We start from the raw sequence: 19,580 nt of genomic DNA, 5'->3' as shown, positions 1-19,580 counted from the left end.
TTGATTGTAAAACATTTTATTCGCCGGGAAGAGCTTGGCAAGAGGTCGCGTTAAGTGGTCGAGAGTACATAGCCCTCGACGACTTTGTCAGCCCACTCCACCGCCAAAACTTGCGTTATGGGGTCAGAGCTAGCCAGCACGGTCTCCCACCGCTCGAGATATGGAGCTGTAACTAGATCACCCGGAGGTGGCTCTATTTTGCAGTCCCACAGGATGTGATCGTAGGTAGCACGTTGGCCACAGTGTTTGCAGTTTGGGTTGTAAAGATCTGGATAAATGTGCGCGAGGAGTGATGGGGTGCGTATCGATCTCGTCTGTAGACGACGACACGTAACCTCTTGTTCTTTAGTAAGTCTTTTGTCTGGAGGGGGGAAAATTCTCCTCTCTAATTTAAAATGATTGGTGAGATCATGATATGTGATCATGGAGTCCTTCGTGAAATTCAGGGAGCCAGACTCATCCACTGCCCGGTCGACGAAACCTCGGACTTTATTGTGGGCTGCCTCGTTTCCCGGATTCCCCGAATGGGCTGGGACCCATATCAATTCGGAATAATTTGGTGAGAATTTGGTTGCGTTAAGGATTCTAATAAGGGAGTAATTACTCAATGGCATCCACCCGAGCGCAGCCATACGGCTACAAAGGAAAGCTATACAGCTTTCTCAGAAACTTCGTAGTTAAAGAAAAATTCGTCCTGGTCCGGGGTTCGAACCCAGGACCACCGCTACACCGGAGCAGTCGCTCTACCAATTGAGCTAACCAGGACGGCAAGCTTATGGTAGGGCGAGATCGAATTGATCAATAACTCGAAGTGGGAACAGTGTTGGTCAAATGTTTAGGGGAATCCCCCAAGGTGGAGTAGATTTGTAATAAGGGAGTAATTACTCAATGGCATCCACCCGAGCGCAGCCATACGGCTACAAAGGAAAGCTATACAGCTTTCTCAGAAACTTCGTAGTTAAAGAAAAATTCGTCCTGGTCCGGGGTTCGAACCCAGGTGTTTGTAATTCGCCCTTTAGCGAAATTATTGACACCCATTTTGGAATCGCTGAGGATGATGCTCCCTTGGGTATGTGCTAGGGCGAGGGCTATAGCCGCCTCTTCTGCCGTTTCAGAGGATTTCGTTTTGATTGTCGCCGAGACGATGTGGTCGCCATTCTCGTTCACAACCACAATTGCAAAGGCATTGGTATTTTTGTATTCTGCTGCATCTACATAAAGTGTTGCAGCGCACTGTCTGTATTTGTTATGTAAGGCTTTGGCTCGTGCTTGTCTTCTACCCTCATGGTGTAAGGGGTGCATGTTTTTGGGGAGTGGAGTGTGCTGTCCCGAGTCCAGTTTGAATATCCCGCCGGTGCCAGCTTCATCTGCGAACACTGGACTTCTCTTCTCCCCGCTCTTTCTCTTCCTTCCTCCCGTGCGCCTTCCCTCTCGCCCGCGTGCTTTCTCCCTCTTTACACCTCCCTCCGGGGTTTCATCCTACGTAACTCGTCTCTCTTTCGTTCCTTCTACCGCGCTGCACGACTGTAGCAGCACCGCGTTTTTACAGGTTGTAAATGCCTGGATAAATGTTGCTTTTCCTTGTGTTTGCGACCTGTCATCTATCTGAGGAGTGGCCGCAGCCCCAGCGCGTGCCACGGAATCAGAATAGTGGTGTATATCAAAAATTATGTTGTGAACGCTCTGTCTTCACTAGGGCGAACGCTCTGCCTTCACTAAGGCGAACGCTCTGCCTTCACTAGGGCGAGGCCATGTCTTCACTACGGCGAACGCCATGTCTCCCGAACGCTAAGCGCACGCTCCTCACGCTTTCTCTCGTCCCTTACTCCTGTCCTTACCCTCACCAGGTCACCTATATAAGCTGGCTGACCGGGATGAATAAACGCGCTTTCTATCCCCAGCGTCCGTTTGTGTTCCATCGAAGTACGGCACGCGCAATGCGCGTACGAGCCTTGTAACAGTGGCGACGAGCGCAAAGCGAACCCACGACAAGTGCCAACCTGAAACGTCGGTAAAGGCTGAGTCGCTGGACACAACCATCTCGGCCATGGCACATCACCAGCTTCCCCGAGTATGACGAACGCTGTGACAACTGGAGAGCCTATCTGACGAAAGTTGAAGCCTACTTCGAAGCAAATGGAATAGAAGATTCAATGAAGAAGAGGGCGTTGCTCGTTTCTGCACTGAGCACAAGCACAGTACAAGTACTTTCAGGGACAGTTCCACCGAAGAAGCCTAATGCGCTGAAGTACGAAGAACTAATTCAAGTCCTAAGTGTGTATTTTCACCCAAAACGCCACGAAGTAACGGAGCGCTCCCGCTTTTTCAACCGGCGTCAGCTGGAAGGTGAGTCTGCTCATACGTTTATTGTTGAAGTTCACCAAATAGCGGATGGCTGCCACTTCGGAAGCATGCTCGACAGAATGCTTCACGACAATATAGTATGCGCCGTCAGGTCTAGTGTCTGCAAAAGCAGTTGCTGGCGAAAACAGACCTCACCGTGAAGGAAGCCGAAGCGATAGCGCTTAGCTCCGAGGCAGCAGAAAAGGACGCTAACGCGATTTCTTCAGGCTTGACGGCCGTAATGAAAATAAACGCGCGGAGACGGACCAGCGAGGAACCGGTATTAGAGTGTGGACGGTGGGGAAGCACAAAACACAATGGAAAGGCGTGCAGCTGGATTAAAGCTCGATGCTGCCGCCGCGGCAGGTTCGGGCACCTGGCGAAAAAGTGCCTTAGCGACGACAGCAAGGAACGCCAGAAAACCCATTCTCAAGGCAGGTCAAGCCAAGCTTTAAATGTAATCGAGGAAGCATTGGATGACGCGGCCGACAGCATGCACATCTGGACTTTGGTTGCGTGTCGGAAGTCTCAGTTGGAACCTTCGATTCGTCGAACGTTCACGTGGTGTGACAGCAATATACCGATTATTGTCGATACTGGTTCAGCTGTATGTGTTGTGCCTAGGCAACGTTTTGAGCAGCAGAAGAAACAGTGCCCACCATTACCACTGTGCAACATAGAACTTTCCTCTTACCTAGCGACCTTGCCACTTCTGGGGCAGTTGGATATGGCTGTCTCGTATAACGGGACTGTCGTCGAGGGCTCATTAATTATTATCGATTGCCCAGGAGAAAGCCTCTGCGGACGCGCCTTGATATCAAAACTCAGCAACGCAGGGTCCTCAGTCCTCAACATCGGGGCAAAGCTGGTGGCGAAGCTCGGGGCGCCCCTCGGAAAGAACTGTGCATCAACTTTGGGCGTGGTGATCTCGGACTTCCAAGACGTCGTCAGCACAGAATTGGGCCTGATTGACGGACCACCAGTGCATCTTCAACCGAAAGAAGTAGCCCCACCAAAATTCTGTAAAATTCTCTTCCATTTGTTGGGCGCAACAAGGTATCCAAAGAGATTGAAGGGCTGGTAACCATCGGAGTGTTGTCCCCTGTAACAAACGCAGAGTGGGCTATAGCAGTTGTGCCAGTACTAAAAAAAGGATGGCACCGTTCGAATCGAATCTGCGCAGATTTCAAAGTAACCCTAAACCCTGCATGTGAGCTGGAGGAATGCCCGCTACCTGTCATTGATGACATTTTTGCGTCCTTGAATGGTGGCGAGCAATTCAGCACGCTCGACCTGCGTGACGCCTATAATTAGGTCCCTCTCGATGACCAGTCCAAGGAATTGTGCGTTATCAATACGCAGCGGGGGTTGTCCTGCTACAACCGCTTGCCTTTCGGTACAGCTTCCGCGCCTGCAACTTTTCAAAGGAAAATCGACAATGTTTTGCAAGGCATATCAGGTGCCCAGGCTTACCTCGACGATATACTGATATCGGGAAAAACACGGTGGCACCGACACATGAAGGCTGGCGCTCCGCATAGAAATTACAGAAGTCGCAGTTAAGTGACTAGCAAAGCACGTTCCCGCTGCTCTTCCTCTTCGCTTCGAGCGCACGTACGGCCATCAGGCGGTAGTTCAGGGGACACTTTCACTGTCTAAATTACTTAGACGCAAAAGCGTTTTCCGTACCACTTTGACTGCATCTGTGGCACTGGTGACGTCACCACTGGATAACGTCACACAATTATTGACTTAGTATGAAGGAATAAAAATTACTAATTAATGCCTAATTAGGCCTACTTCATAATGACTAGATGCAAATCAGCCGCTAATTATTGCCACTTGAACTTCGCCTTTAGGAGTAGAACGCGACCGCGTGTTGCAGCGCTGCCAGGGAGTCCCCACCCGTTCTGTCCGATGCCTTGCCCTTTGAACGCACCATTTTTGAGGAAAGGAAATGGCGCAGTACGTCTCTGTCACTTCAGCGGACACCTGCACCGCACCGTTCAGGAAGGGAGGAAGTGGGAGTGAAGAAAGAAAGAGAAAGAGGGGCCGTAATGAAGAAAATGAAAATAGCATTTGAGGAAAGGAAATTACGCAGTAACTGTCTCACAAATCTCGTTGGACACTCATCATTCGTTTGTATAGGAAGGAAGTGGTAGTTAAAGAACAAAGAGAAAGAGGGGGCATAATAAAAACAATGAAAATTTTATTTGCGGAAAGGAAATTCCGCAGTAACTGTCTCATGTAACTCGTTCGACACCGCTCCAAAAGCGTGATGCCTCTACTGACAAGCTTGTGCTGTCAGCCTTCTGTCGACAATGATGAGGCATTAACGGCTTTCGCCTTGAAGCCGACCCCTCCTCTTCCTTCTCGTAATGTACGCCACTGCCCCAACAGATAGAGCTCGACGGCAGCGACTCCCAATGGTCTCGTTCTAGCGTAGTCAAGCCGCGCGGGGATGCAGGAATCACGCGGTGAGCGGCGAACAACGCAGCGCGCATCCAAGGCGCGTTCACCAAGAAGCTTGCGGCTTGCTGGCCGTTCGTTCGGCGCGGCAGCTACGCAAGCGTTCGGGGCATAGGGTTTGTCGAGGATGATGTTGCCTAGAACTACGAGTGCAACTTGAGAACGCGCGTTTCAGCAATGCGCCTGGCAGCACTTCTACCTGATTTTCAGCTCCGCGCCTATATTTCACTGCTACATAGGGTCAGCAGCATAAGGTTCAGAGAATGGCCAATTCGGAATATATGGGCATTAATAAAATAACGCTCTCGCGACCTGTATATATGTTAATATGTAAATAGACATATTACAGTGTACCTCTTCCCGTGTCCTTTCTACTATCCTTTCACTCCTTTCATTTCACTTCTACACTGCCTGCTATCCTTTTGTTCCGCTGCCGCAGCTCAGGTGCTTCCAGCAAAGATAGGAGATGCCGGGGAGAGGAAAAATATTTTCCTTCCATTTATTATGTCACTAAAAGCCCTTACTACCACTTAAATCTCTCCGCCGAATTTTAGGGGAAAGGAAAGTGCGCAGTATATGTCTCACATACAGCAGACACGCGCAGTAAGGGAATGGAGAAAGCTTGGAGCGAAAGAAGAAAGAGAAAAGGAGCTGCGGTAGTGAATGGATTGATGGACGGATGCAAAAATTTATTATGCAAGCGAGTTTGGACCTTGCAAGGTCTCAGGGCAACCGCACAGCCCTCACATTACGCGCATGTGTTCAGGCCACGTAGGACCATGGCACTAGCAACCCGCTTCACACAGCGAAGTTGCGTGCCCGGGTCCTGCAAAGCAAAGAGGGCCTTGCATTCGTTTCATGTTCCTATGGCGGGTGGTGGTGGTGGCGAAAAATTTTAATACTCAAAGAGAGTTCGACGGTCAAAAAACCCCGTGCATGGTCGGTATACTTAGTCCGGCACACCGCACGACGATATCCCGTCTCGCGCCCGATTTACTAGAGCCCTTCGGGACTCCAGCGTGGAGCAGTTGAGGAGGGCAGTCTCCCATGCCTCTCGGGTTGGGGTGGGGGAAGGGACAAGGCGATGATTCTTAGTAGATGCCCACACCATGTGAAAGATATCGCACATCTCTCCACAGTGCGGGCATCGCCCATCTGTGTTCGGATCAAAGTTTTTTGCTATGGCAGGACAGAGAAGACTTCTTGTCTCCAGGCGCCCCAGAGTTCGCTCCTTCAACTTACTCAGCCCCTTGGCAGGTGGCGGGTAGAGGCGGTGGCTCTCGCACTAATGAATTAGGATTTCACGGAACCGAAGAAGCGGTTTATGAGCTTCTGTGCCAGGAGAGCTAGGGTGAGGAGCCCGGTGTGTGAGCACTCGGGCGGCCGCATCAGCGGCCTCATCGCCTCGTAGACCATGGTGGCGCCCAGATCACGTTTGTGCGAGTTGGATCGGCGGGAGCGCGTCTTAGGATTTGGGAGGCAAGAGGTGATATTTGCCGGCAATATAATGTTCACAGGCCCGGCGAGAGTGTGTGAAAACCGTTCTCGATTTTGGATCGGCGGCAGCGAGAGCTATTGCAACTTCCTCCGCTCGTGTTGAATTTGGGGCCAGAAAAGAGAGCGCATCGACATTCATTCTCCGGTGGACTACGGCCGCCGTGTAGAATCCCGCGGGCGACGGCCCTGTAATGTCCACGTAGTAGACGCCCTATGTAGATCCATATTGCCTCTCGAGCGTGCGAATCGACGCTTGTCGTCTACCTTCATGTGAAGCCATGTCCATGTTACGCGGGAGCGGAGCGACACGGAGCATGTGGCGCCTCAGCACTGGGATGTTCTCCGTATTCGCTGGCATGCATGTGTGTTGGATGAGTAAGCGGTTTAGCAGGCGGCGCCCAGGAACCGACTACGATAGCCGCGTATATTTGTTCACGAGGTGGCCCTCCCGCAACTCCTGATAGGATTTTGCCACTCCCAACGCTTCAGTTTGGCGTTGGAGGTAGCAACCGGGAGGTGCAGTGCTCGCTTTGTTCTCTTCTTGATGATGACGTCAATGCGCTCGTCTTGTTGTTTGGTGGTGTGTAGGTACGGCACGTCATAGGTGATCTGGCTGGTCACGAAGGCCTGAGTGAGCCGAAGCGCGTCCCTGCCCCGCAGACCATCCCGCTTGTGGGAAACGCGGTGTAGCATGCGCCGTACCTGTTCACCTATGCGCTTGAGTTTTTCAATTGTAGAGTCCGGCCTAAGATTGTTATTGATGAACAGACCCAGAATCCGGAGCTCTGCCACTTCTCTGATGGGACCGCCCGGCAAATATATATGAAGAGACTGTTGTGCTTGTGGTTTGTCCTGGCGTGTAGAAGCTCTGATTTGGCGGGAACACATTGGAGACCACAGTCAGCAGCATATGCATCGACTATGGAGGCGGCCTGCTGAAGGCTGTCCTCCATCTCCCCAAAGCACCCCTCGGTGGTCCAGATTGTAATATTGCCCCGAATGTTTGTAGCGTTTGTTTATTGTGTTATTTGCTCATGTCAGGGTTGGCGCGCTTGAAAAGGCGTTTCATATCTTCCACATACGCAGTAACGGTCTCGTTTGGGTGTTGAAATCGCGACTGCAGCAGGATCTCCGCTCTTTCCTTGCGTACCACGCTAGTGAACGTAGCCAGTAGTTGCTTCTTGAAGGTCGCCCAGGTCGTGAGGGATGATTCGCGGTTTTCAAACCATGTTCTGGCGGAGCAGTCCAATGCAAAATAAACGCTTCGAAACTTAGCGCTGTCGTCCCAGGCGTTCAGCGCTGCTACATGATCGTACATGTCCAGTCAGTCTTCCCCATCTTCGTGTGGTTCTCCACGAAAAGTCGGTGGCTCACGGGGCTCGCCCACTTTCGACATAAAACCGGCCCTGCCCCGGGCCAGAGAAGACCAGATCCGCAATCTTCTTGGGAACTACAGCCAGTGCTTCTCGTCGTCGCCAAAAGTCCGACAAACGCCAATTGCCAAACATCGCATTATAACCGACCAGCACGCCCGACCTCTCCGCCAGAGCCCCTACCGAGTGCCGCCGCGAGAACGACAAGCCATCCGGGACCAAGTTATCCAGCCTTAAAAGAGCCCCTGGGCGGCACCTGTTGTTCTAGTGAGAAAGAAAGACGGTGCACTTTGATTCTGCGTTGATTACCGTGCTTGAACAACATAACAAAGAAGGACATCTACCCCCTCGCTCGCATCGACGACACACTGGACCGGCTCTGCAACGCCAGATATTTCTCATCGATGGACCTCAAGAGCGGCGACTGGCAAATTGAGGTCCATGAAAGAGATCGCGAGAAGACCGCATTCCTCACTCCAGATGGCCTCTTCGAGTTCAAGCTGATGCCGTTTGGTCTCTGTTCCGCACCAGCGACATCTCAACGAGTAAAGGATACAGTGCTGGCAGGCCTGAAGTGGCAGATTTGTCTGGTATATTTAGATGAAGTCGTTGTCTTCGCCTCCAGCTTTGAGGAACACCTGAAAAGGCTTCGAACAGTACTAGACGCAAAAAACTCGTCCGGGCTAACCTTAAATGCAGAGAAGTGCCACTTTGCCTATGAAGAGCTGCTGTTTCTAGGCCACATTGTTAGCAAGAAGGGAGTACGGCCAGACCCGCAGAAAATAGCTGCTATCGCAATGTTTCCGCCACCGGCCGATAAGAAAGCTGTGCGCAGATTCCTCGGACTGTCCGCGTATTACCGACGTTTCGTAAAAACTTTTCGCGCATCGCCGAGCCACTGACCCACCTGACAAAGGCAGATGTGCCATTTAAATGGGAAGCGCCGCAAATAGAAGCCTTCAAGGAACTTCAGCGCCGTTTACAGACCCCACCGATCCTTGCGCACTTTGATGAAAACGCCGAGACTGAAATTCATACCGACGCAAGTAGTGTGGGCCTAGGTGCTATCCTCGTTCAGAAAATTGACGGAGTGAAGAAGGTCATCGCGTACGCTAGCCGTTCCCTGTCCAAATCCGAAGCAAATTATTCGACAACTGAGAAGGAGTGCCTTGTCATCATCTGGGCTACGTCGAAATTCCGCCCCTACCTGTACGGACGACCGTTGAAGGTGGTGAGCGATCACCACGGACTGTGCTGGCTCGCCAGTTTGAAGGACCCCTCTGGCCGCACCGCTCGATGGAGCCTACGGCTCCTTGAGTTTGATGTAACCGTCGTTTACAAGTCCGGACGCAAGCACTCTGACGCCGACTGACTGTCACGAGCCCCTGTAGATGCAGCGCCGCAGGACGACGATGAGGACGCCTTCCTGGGACCCATGAGCTGCAGCTCTTTTGTACAACAGCAACGCGCGGACCCCGACATAAAATGCCTCATCGAATACTTGGAAGGCAAGGTTTCTTCACCCCCCGCCTCGTTCAACCGAGGATTGTCTCCGTTCTGTTTACGGAATGATGTCCCCGTGAAGAACTTTGCAGCGAACAAGACAGCCTACCTCCTTGTACCTGTAAGTCTGCGCGGAGAAGTTCTTCAGGCCTGACACGACGAGCCGACAGCTGGACATCTCGGGTTTTCTCGCACCCTCCGCCGCATTCAAGACAAGTATTACTGGCCTCGACTGTCTGCCTATGTCGCACATCATGTGAAAACCTGCCGAGATTGTCAGCGACGAAAGACCCCTCTAACCAGACCACCAGGAATTCTGAACCCCATTGAACTCCCCTCAAGGCCCTTTCAGCAGATCGGCATGGACTTGCTTGGCCCGTTCCCGAAATCAACATCTGGAAATATTTGGATCATTATAGCGACCGACTACCTCACCCGCTACGCCGAGGCAAAAACCCCACCGAGCGGAACATTCTTCTGCTACACGGCGCCCCTCATGTGCTCATCACTGACAGAGGAACAGCATTCACGGCGGAACTGACGCAAGCCATCCTCCATTACAGCCAAACCAGCCACCGAGAACAACTGCATACCACCCGCAGACCAACGGACTGACCGAGCGCCTCAACAAAACCATCGCCGATAAGCTCGCCATGTATGTCGATGCCGAACACAAGACTTGGGACGTCATCTTGCCTTAGGTAGTCTTCGCCTACAACACTGCAGTGCAGGAGACCACCCAGATGACGCCTTTTAGGCTCGTCCATGGCAGAGAGGCCACGACCATGCTGGACGCCATGCTACCGAACGTTAACGTGAAATATAACGTCGCCGTCGCCGCCTACCTACAACGCGCAGAAGCCCGAAGACTTGCCGATTAAGGATCAAAGACCAGCAGCGGACCGACGCCACACGCTACAACCTACGACGACACAACGCGGTATACAAGCCAGGAGGCCGAGTCTGGGTTTGGACGCCCATTCGCCGCCTAGGATTGATCGAAAAGCTTTTGCGACGCAATTTCGGCCCGTACAAGGTTCTTCGTTGGATTCGTGAATTGGACAGCGAAGTCGTCCCTGACCAAATGACTGCATCCAAGCGACGCCGCGTGCGACCCAAAGTAGTCCATGTTGTACGCCTAAAGCCCTATCATGCACGCTAAAGGACGCCTTGTTTCCACATTCGGTGCTTATATTTGCACAATCCGTTTTTGATTGTTGATAGCCGCATTCTGTTTAAAGCATCGAGTCGATGGTTCTTTGAGAGGGGAGTAATGCCGCGAATCTTTGTAGCGTTTGTTTGTTGTGTTTATTTGTTCATGCTTCATGGCTGCCGGCACGCCGCTTCATCGCTTCGTTTGTGACGCAAGACGCGCCTAGAATTATCTCGATTGATCGCATCGAGGCGGATCCGATTCTACTTTGTGCCAGAAAGTTCTAGAACCTTCCACGCTTTATCTGGATGGTTCGCTATCAGCTTTAAAAATAGCACGGCCGACAGCGGCGGGTATTCTGTACGACGACCGCCGAGCACGCTTGTTGTTACGCCGCCGCCGCCGAGTGATTCAGTTCTTTGCGGGCGCAAGTCAGCCCGAATAAAGCGTTTCGTTTCGAAGACGTTCTCGCTGTTTTCCTGTTCGCCGTACTGCAGTCACCACTACGTGACAATATCGTCAGCGCAGAGTGCGTGTTTTATGCCCTCCACCTGAACCGCTCGGCCGGGCAGGTGAATCATGGAGATGTTGAAAAAGAACGGCGATAACACCGCCCCCTGTGGTGTACCTCTTGTACCCATAGAGTACGGGCCGCATTCCTTGTCCTCGATCCGGAGGAACACCTGACGCGCAGAGAGGAAGTCGCTGACATAGGCGACGACCTTCACCCCGCAGTTAGTGGTGTTCAAGTTAGACAGTATGATACCATGTTTAACAATGGCGGGCTGTCCTTGCGTGGGAGGATCAGCAGGGAAGCCTAGGAGGATGTGGTCCAGGTTGGCTTGCGATTATCCGCAGAGAGCGCACTCTAGGGAGATAGGGTGGAAGTGGGATAGAAGCTGAGGCGTAGGAAGAGCTCGGGTGTGGTTTCTCCTCCTGAGCATTTGTTGGGAGTCGGATAGGCGGGGGTGAGGAGCGGGGTAGAGTCGACGGGTGAGGCGTGCTTATTGAGTCAGTTCTGAGAACGCGTGTGCCCGCTCCCTAGAGAAATCTCGGCTGGGGTTGCCATTCTCACGGTAAATAAGTCATCGCGCTATGTTATCGGCGGCCTCATTTCCGCGATTGCCAGAGTGAGCCGGCGCCCACACGAGCTCAATACACCAATCTAAATTTAGTGTGCACATTCTCAATATCTGCCAGACCTCTCCAACCCTACGCGCTACCATCGTACCACGTGCTAACACGACCCCCCTCTTTTCCGCGGTCAAGCCAGACCTCCCCAACCCTGGGCGCTACCATCATCCAGTACCACGTGCTAACACGACCCCCCTCTTTTCCGCGGTCAAGCCAGACCTCGCCAACCCTAGGCGCTACCATCACCGAGTACCACGTGCTAACACGACCCCCCTCTCTTCCGCGGCCACGCCGATGAAGACGTCGACGACTGGCTCTCCACGTTTGACCGCGTGAGCCGCCATAATAACTGGGACAGCACCACTAAACTGTCCATGGTCTTCTTCTACCAGTGGGCTGTTGCCCTTCAGTGGTGTAGGAGCTGTGAAGCGATCCTTCCGACTTGGTCGCGATTTACAACTGCCTTTAGGGTGCATTCGGCCTGCCTGCCGTTCGAGAGCTTTGCTCCGAAGAACGGCTCTGTGGTCTCGCCCAGCGGACCCTGTCCGCTCGAAAACGTCCTTTTTCACCCCAGATGGCTTATGGAATTAAATGTTAACAAGTGTAAATTTATGCGTGCGTCAAGAAATGGTAATGAACTTCCTGTGTATTCTCTTAAGAACGCACCTTTATATCCGGTAACTACTTACAAGTATCTTGGCCTTCATATCACCTCTGATCTGACATGTGCCGTTCACATCGCGCATATAATATCCAATGCTAATCGAATGCTTGGCGACTTAGGACGCAATTTTTCTAAAGGACCATCCTCTTTAAAATTACTCCTTTACAAAACTCTAATACGGCCCAAACTCGAATACGCCGCGTCAATTTGGGATCCCGGCCTAACAAACCTGACACAAGCTTGGGAATGGTTCAGAATAACTACTCGCTTCATTCTTTCTAACTATACCAGAGCAGCAGGCATCAGTGCCATGAAATCTAGCCTTAACCTACCATCCTTATCCTCACGTCTCAAAATTTCTCGCCTTTCCCTTTTTCACAAGTTATTCTATCACCCGCAGTTTCATACCGAACTTATCTCACCCCCTCAGTACGCATCATAAAGACTAGATCACATTCATAAGGTTGGCATCCCTTTCTGCAGAACTAAAACTTTTTTTCAGTCATTCCTACCACGCACATCGAATGAGTGGAATCACCTTCCTTCTTCGACGGCCACCATCACCGATCATCGTTCATTCAAGAATGTCATAGCTAACATTGTTTAACTATGATGTATTTTATACTGTGTTATTGTTTTTTTTCTTTCCCTGAACGCCTTAGCTAACAATGTATGTATAGTAGTCATGTTTGTACTTTGCCTGTTTAATTAACTCCTGTTTGTTAAATTTCATTTTTTGTAACCACTCCCCTCTGTAATGCCGTAATGGCCCCGAGGGTATAATAAACAAATAAATAAATAAATAAATAAAGAAGAATTTAACTTGATCTCTTTTGGCTTAATAAACACACTTTGACATTCGAGCGAATGATGGACACTGTCTTGAGCGGACTCAAGTGGCATTCCTACCTTTGTTTCTTTGATGATATTGTCTTGTTCTCTCCGGACTTTCCTACCCACCTCCGTCTATAGCACGTCCTTACTTGTCCGAGTGCTCCTGTCCTTCAAATAAATCTGCATAAGTGTTGCTTCGCCACTAAGAACCTCTATATTTTGGGCCATGTGGTCTCCAAGGCTGGCGTTCTTCTCGATTCCGCAAAACTTCGTACGGTTGCTGATTTTCCCAATCCATCAAATCTTGAAGAAGTGTGAAGGTTTATATGTTTATGTTCGAGTTTTCAGTTCTTGATTTGAAAACTTTCTTCTATTCTCATCACGTTAACCCGCGTGCTCTCTTCCAGCGACAATCTGTCCACTTGGACACCAGCTTGCAATGACGCCTTTACCACCTTACGCCACTTTCTCGTGTCACCCTCGATTCTACGACATTTTCACCCCACTGCACCGGCTAAAATGCACACTGACGCCAGTAGAGTGGGTCTTGGCGCAGCGATCGCGCAGCCGATGCCGGCTTCTGGTGAATGCGTGGTGGCTTACGCAAGTCGTACCTTAACAAAAGCTGAATCGGTGTATTTGGTGACCGGAAAAGGATGCTTTGCCTTCATCTGAGCGATTGGAAAATTCCGGCCTTACTTGTATATCCGTGCGTTTTGCTCCGTGACGGATAATCATGCCCTCTTTTGGCTCTCTTCTCTGAAGGATCCATCTGACCTTCTTGCTAGTTAGGCCCTCCGCCTGCAGGAGTACGACATTCATGTCGCTTACCGCTCCGGCGGCAAACATTCTGATGCTGACGCCCTTTCCCATACACCTATTCCGAGTGACTCGTCTCCACCATTAACAATTTGTCGTCCCTTGAAATCTCAGACATGCCGTCTGAACAGAGAAAGAGACATTGGATTGCCGCCCTCAACACTCTGCTGTCTCCTTCCCGCCATTCCGCTTCTCCAGCTCTCGAACGCCAAGCTCGCCACTTCGCCGTTCGGCATTATTTGCTCTACCGCCGTACCTATCTCTCCAAGGGGCGCAAGTGGCTCCTGGTTATTCCCCGCCACCTGAGCTCTGACATCTGCGCAAGTTTCCACGTTGAACTCGAGTGCGCTTAAGCCGGAGTGTTTCAATCGTATGCACACTTGCCTCTGCTGTACTATTGACGAAGCATGTACTGATTTGTGCGGCAATATGTCCGCTTGTATATGTAATACGAAGGCAAGATAACCGCTGGTCCTTAATGGTAACGAAGTGGATTCCAAGGGAGCAAACGTAGCAGGGGACGGCAGAAAGTTAGGTGGGCGGATGAGATTAAGAAGTTTGCGGGGATACAGTGGCGGCAACTGACAAAGGACAGGGTTAATTGGAGAGACATGGGAGAGGTCTTTGCCCTGCAGTGGGTGTAGTCAGGCTGATGATGATGATGTCCGCTTGTGCAGTTTGCCAATACCGAAAGCCACCGCCTCGCCTTCACACCTCACCCATGCTGCCACTCACCTGCACTGAAGACCCATTCGGCCGCGTTGGGATCGATCTTTGCGGTACCCTTCCACCGACTCCTGACGGCCATCGTAATGTCATCGTCGCCATCGAACCACTCACCCGTCACGGGGAAGCCGCGCAGTTGTTGTCCGCCTCCGCGATTGATGTTGCCCCTTTCATCTTTCATCGCCTCATCCTTCGACATGGCGCACTGTAAGAACTTAGTGACCGTGGCCGAGTATTTCTTTTGGAAGTCGTCGAGGCAGTAATGAAGGAATGTCAAATTATTCAGCGCACTACTCTGCTTACCATCCCCAAACCAACGGCTTAGTTGAGGGTTTCAATCGTACTCACAGAGACATGCTCGCTAAGTATGTGAACCGCTACCACTTTAATTCGGAGAAAATCCTTCCCTTCGAAATATACGCGTATAATACTGCGCTGCAAGCTACCACTGGGTTGTAGCCCTTTTGCCTTCCCTACTGTCGGGAACCTATGTGCACAATTGACACTATCTTCCTGTATCGCCCTGACGCTTCAGAGTAAACGCTGCTTTCCCAGGCTGCTCAGTACGCCGAAGAGTGCCGCTAGCTTTCCGGTGAATTCACAACAGGAACACAGCAACGCCAGCAACTCAGCGCCCTCCTACCCTGCAGATTCACTCGTCTAGCTCTGGTCCCTTTCCCCCTTCCCGTCCTCTGCATCAAACTTTTGTCTGGCTAAACAGTCCCTTCCACTTAATCGCACAAACTTCGCCGGTCATTTACCGCGTCGAGCAGCTCGCCTGCTCATCGGATCGGCGTCGTCATGGGCGCGAAATTGTCCACGCCGAATGGATAAAGGAGGTAGCGAAAGGAAGGAAGAAAGTGGTGGCGCATTGGAGGTATCGATGAATGATTTCGGCCACCTGGGGATCACTAACGAGCACTTACATTCGCACAGCACAGGGGCGCCTCTTGCGTGTCGCCTCCATCGAAACACTTCGGAGGCGATCGGATTCGCACACGGCTCCCGCTCAGTACACGAACGCCTTAAGCACTGAGCCACCACGGACCTGCATTTCCCGTTAATCGAAACACAGCCGCCTCGCCGAGATCTCGCTCTTTCTGCTGAACAGCCTAACGCCCTTAGCACTGCGTCACTGCTGCTGCTATTAACGTGGCGTTACTGCACCGTGGGCATTGAGGTAAAATTTTGGTTTTAGGGGGTTTAGCGTCCAACATCGACTCGGGCTCTGATGTACCCCGAAGTGGATGGCTGCGAATAATTTCGACAACCTGGGGTTCTATGCACAGATTTCGCTATCTACACTGGCCTCTAGTATTTCTGCTCCATTGAAACGCGACCGCTGCGTGCCTGATCGCGCCCGCGTGTTTTGGGTCACCAGCCGCGCACCATAAGCACTGAGTCACCGTTCCGGCTCGAAGTGCAAGAGCTCAGAACAGGTTAGTTGGTGCAAGACTCGCTGCTCGCTGTTCCCAAATATGTACGGCTGAGCAAAAAAAAAAATACCTGTCCAATCCGTGCTGCGGCTGATTGTTCCGCTGGAAGAATTCATGCGGGCTGACCCATGTTCTGTTGCCATACACAAAGTTCGGTCTATCAGGAAACATTTAATCACGCCTGCCGTCTGTGCTGTCGCGCAGGACAGCGAGCAACGGCATGTTTTCAGAGGCATTATCAGGCCTATCATGTATTGCTGCTGCGCAAATGTCGCTTTAATAAAGTTCATTATTATTATTATTAAGCAAAATAAATAGCTCTTGGTGGTTACATCCATTTGTCGTCAAAAATACGTCGCCGATTTCTGGCCATAAAGACGACGCTGCCTTTCAACGTACCGTCACCTGCATCGACAGTGCTGCCGCCTGATTCCAGAGACGACAAACTTGTAACTGCCGTGGCGCTTCGAACCAGTGGGCGGTGTTTTTCGGCAAAGCTCATCACTTCGGCAGTGGCAGCAATGGACTAAGGACGCTCAGTAACCGCGAACGTCTGTTTTTGCAGGTTGGTGTTCTTTTTCCGTTGCGTTACCTTCGTAAACTGTATTGTGACCTCGCCCTCGCTGCTACTGCCAAGTGTGTGTTGTGAAACTTTTGCCGTTTCTGGGATTGAGTTGTAAAGTGTTTGTATGTCTGTAGATTGTGAATTATGGGAGCGAAGGCTGAAATTGAGAAGTTGCTAGCAGACTTTCGCAGAGAGATGCGTGCAGACATCAGGGAGCTAAAAGACAGCATTCGCTTCTGTAGCGACACTTGTGATGAGGTCAAGGAAATAGGGAGTGATGTCAAGGCCCTCAGAAAAGAAATACAAGCACTCACGGATCAAAATCAACAGCTAAAGATCGAAAACCAAAGGCTTGAAAAACGCCTTAATGAGCTCGAGCAGTACAATCGGGGCAATAACTTGGAGATTAAGAGTGTTCCAGAAGAGCATGACTCGGCTACTGTTGTAAAAAAAATTCGTGAAGTGGTTGGCGAAGCCATTCATGACGCAGATATCGATATCTGCCACAGAGTCCCGACCATGAAAGAAAGTGGTAAGAATATTGTTGTCCGGTTTGTAAGTCGCGCAAAGAGGAATGCACTGCTTGCCAAGACCAAGAAAAAGAAAATTTCTACAGTTGACCTCGGTATCAGCGATCCAAGTGATCCAAGTGATCCAAGTGTCCCTGCTTACATAAACGAACATTTGACGAGGCTGAACAAAAAAATTCTTGGCGCTACGGTTGCAAACACAAAACAAGCTAAATGGAAGTTTCTCTGGACAAGCGGGGGCAAAATCTTTGCGCGAAAGGATGAATCATCCGATGTCATCCACGTTGCTACAGAAGATGACATTGCTCTTATTCAGTGATTGTACCCCAGTTCTCGCTTTGTCAACACAAATTGTTTAGCACATACCTCGCATCTAAATGGGTAAATGTACTGAAAGTTCCGCACTCAGTGAAAAGCTCAGCATTTTTCAACCATCCTTCTCTCTTTTTTACATGAATTGACGAAGCATTCGCAACAAACAAGATGACTTAGTTAGCTACCTTGATGAACTACGAGTGAATTTTGATGCGCTGATGTTTTGTGAGACATGGTTATGTAAAACAGATACCTCGCCTCAAGTTCAAAATTATTCATGCATAAGGTTGGACAGAGGCGGTAAAGGGGGTGGCGTTGCCATTTACCTGAGGCGACAGTTTGCAAGTGAAGTAATTGAACACATAACTACTTCAGATGGTGATCTTGAATGCTTGGGGCTTGATGCACAGAACTTCATACTTGTGGTTGTGTACAGACCACCAACTGGCTACAAGCGACCTTTCTTGGCAAAGCTGGAGGGGGTCCTTGAATCCTGTAAATCTTATCAAAAACCATTCTTTATCATGGGTGATATTAACATTAATACAATTTCTGATGAAATCCATTCGCCTGATTTTAACAATCTTGTTGCATCGTATGGATGCGTGGACAGTATACGGGTACCAACTCGAATCACACCCAGTTGTTCTACATCCATTGGTGTGTGTGTCACTGACAGTAACGCATCGGATTTCATTTCCGGCACGCTTGCATGTGACATCACTGACCATCTACCTCTTTTTTTCGCCACACATTGCTTATCCTATAAGGTATACAATGACGACCATTTTCAGTATAGAAATATGAATGAGGTATCACTAAATAATTTTAAAGCTTTAATTCAACAAGTGGATTGGTCACCCGTGTGCCAAGAGCATGAAGCAAACATTGCGTATGAAACATTCTTACACATATTCAAAAAATGCTATGATTCTGCATTTCCCCTTCAGAAATCAAAGAAACGTAGCAGGAAAATAAGGAAACCGTGGATTGATAATGCACTATACAAAAGAATAATAACTAAATACAAAATGTTTTACAAATTTCTTGCCAGTAAAGACAGAAACCTTTTTGCTCAACTCAAAAAATTTCGAAACCAATTACATGCTGATATAAAGAAGTCCAAGTTACAGTATTATGAAACCATGTTTTCAAAAACAAGAAGCAATCCTGCGAAAATATGGAAACAAGTCAACACCCTAACGGGAAAAAGCCTAAAATCCACTTCAGTAGAACAGATAACAGTAAACGACCATATTCTCAGTGGAAGAGAGTTAGCTGATGAAATCAACAAGTATTTTATTAATACACTGTAAAAAATTTCACACCTTTAAAGGGAACATACTGACTAACACACCCTCGCACCCGACAAAATAGGAGTTTCTGTTACTCGTGCACCCGTCCTGCACCCGTCTGCAACCTAGAATTTTAGGGGCGGGTGCATATGGTCAAAATACCCGCCAGTGCCGGCAAGGGTGTTCCTTTAAAAAATGTAAAGCTGGCTTCACCTCAGTTATGCATGCCGGACTAATTGGGGAAGGGAACTGTAAAAAACATAAAATATAGCTGTAGCTCGTGCGTTTTATGGGACAAAATGTGTTGGCGTGGTTACTGTGACAACAACACGTGCACGTGTGAAGCAGTAACATGCGTTTTCGGCATTTTATCCACGTTTCACTGATGCATCGACGCGATTGTTAAGGCAACATTCCACATGGCGATCCCAACTTAACTAATTATGAAGGCAGCACAAACGCTCTGACGGGGGCGATAGTATGCGCTTTTGAGGATTGCACTTTGAGGCATGGTTTACATCTTTCGCACCCGAGAACATACATGCAGCGGCGAGAAAAATATTGGTTCACTCGCAGCTGAAAAAAAAAAGAGTTATTGATTTTATTACGGCCGCCGCGCCGCTGCGGAAAGTGCTGACGCACTGTCAAGCCGCTGCTAAGAGCGGCGGCCGTTCACTTCGCCACGGTCAGCGGGCACACTCAGTTTCCATGCTCAGTTTGCTCGAAAACGCCGTTGAGAGCGTTGCAATTTGGTAGCACACGAGCGTAGTCACGTGGTATCTTTTCATATTTCGCGGGCTTTCTTTAGATGCCGGAAAAAAGGACCCCGTAGGAGATACGATGCTACAATAAACTGTATTCGTTGTTTATAAACCTGCTCTACAACCTAACGTAATGGTCTTGGCACTAAAGTGAATATATGAA

General features: G+C 50.0%; 1 protein-coding gene across 1 annotated transcript in view; it reads left to right on the top strand.

Moving 5' to 3' along the window:
• Positions 1 to 19,580, top strand: part of LOC149361402 (uncharacterized) — a 480,014-nt gene that overhangs the window by 98,567 nt on the left and 361,867 nt on the right. The gene's annotated exons all lie outside the window — the stretch shown is intronic.

Source organism: Amblyomma mixtum, chromosome 2 (assembly GCF_055824585.1).
Source record: "Amblyomma mixtum isolate Tamu chromosome 2, ASM5582458v1, whole genome shotgun sequence".
Lineage (NCBI taxonomy): Eukaryota > Metazoa > Arthropoda > Arachnida > Ixodida > Ixodidae > Amblyomma > Amblyomma mixtum.
This window is presented reverse-complemented; position numbering and strand designations above follow the sequence as displayed.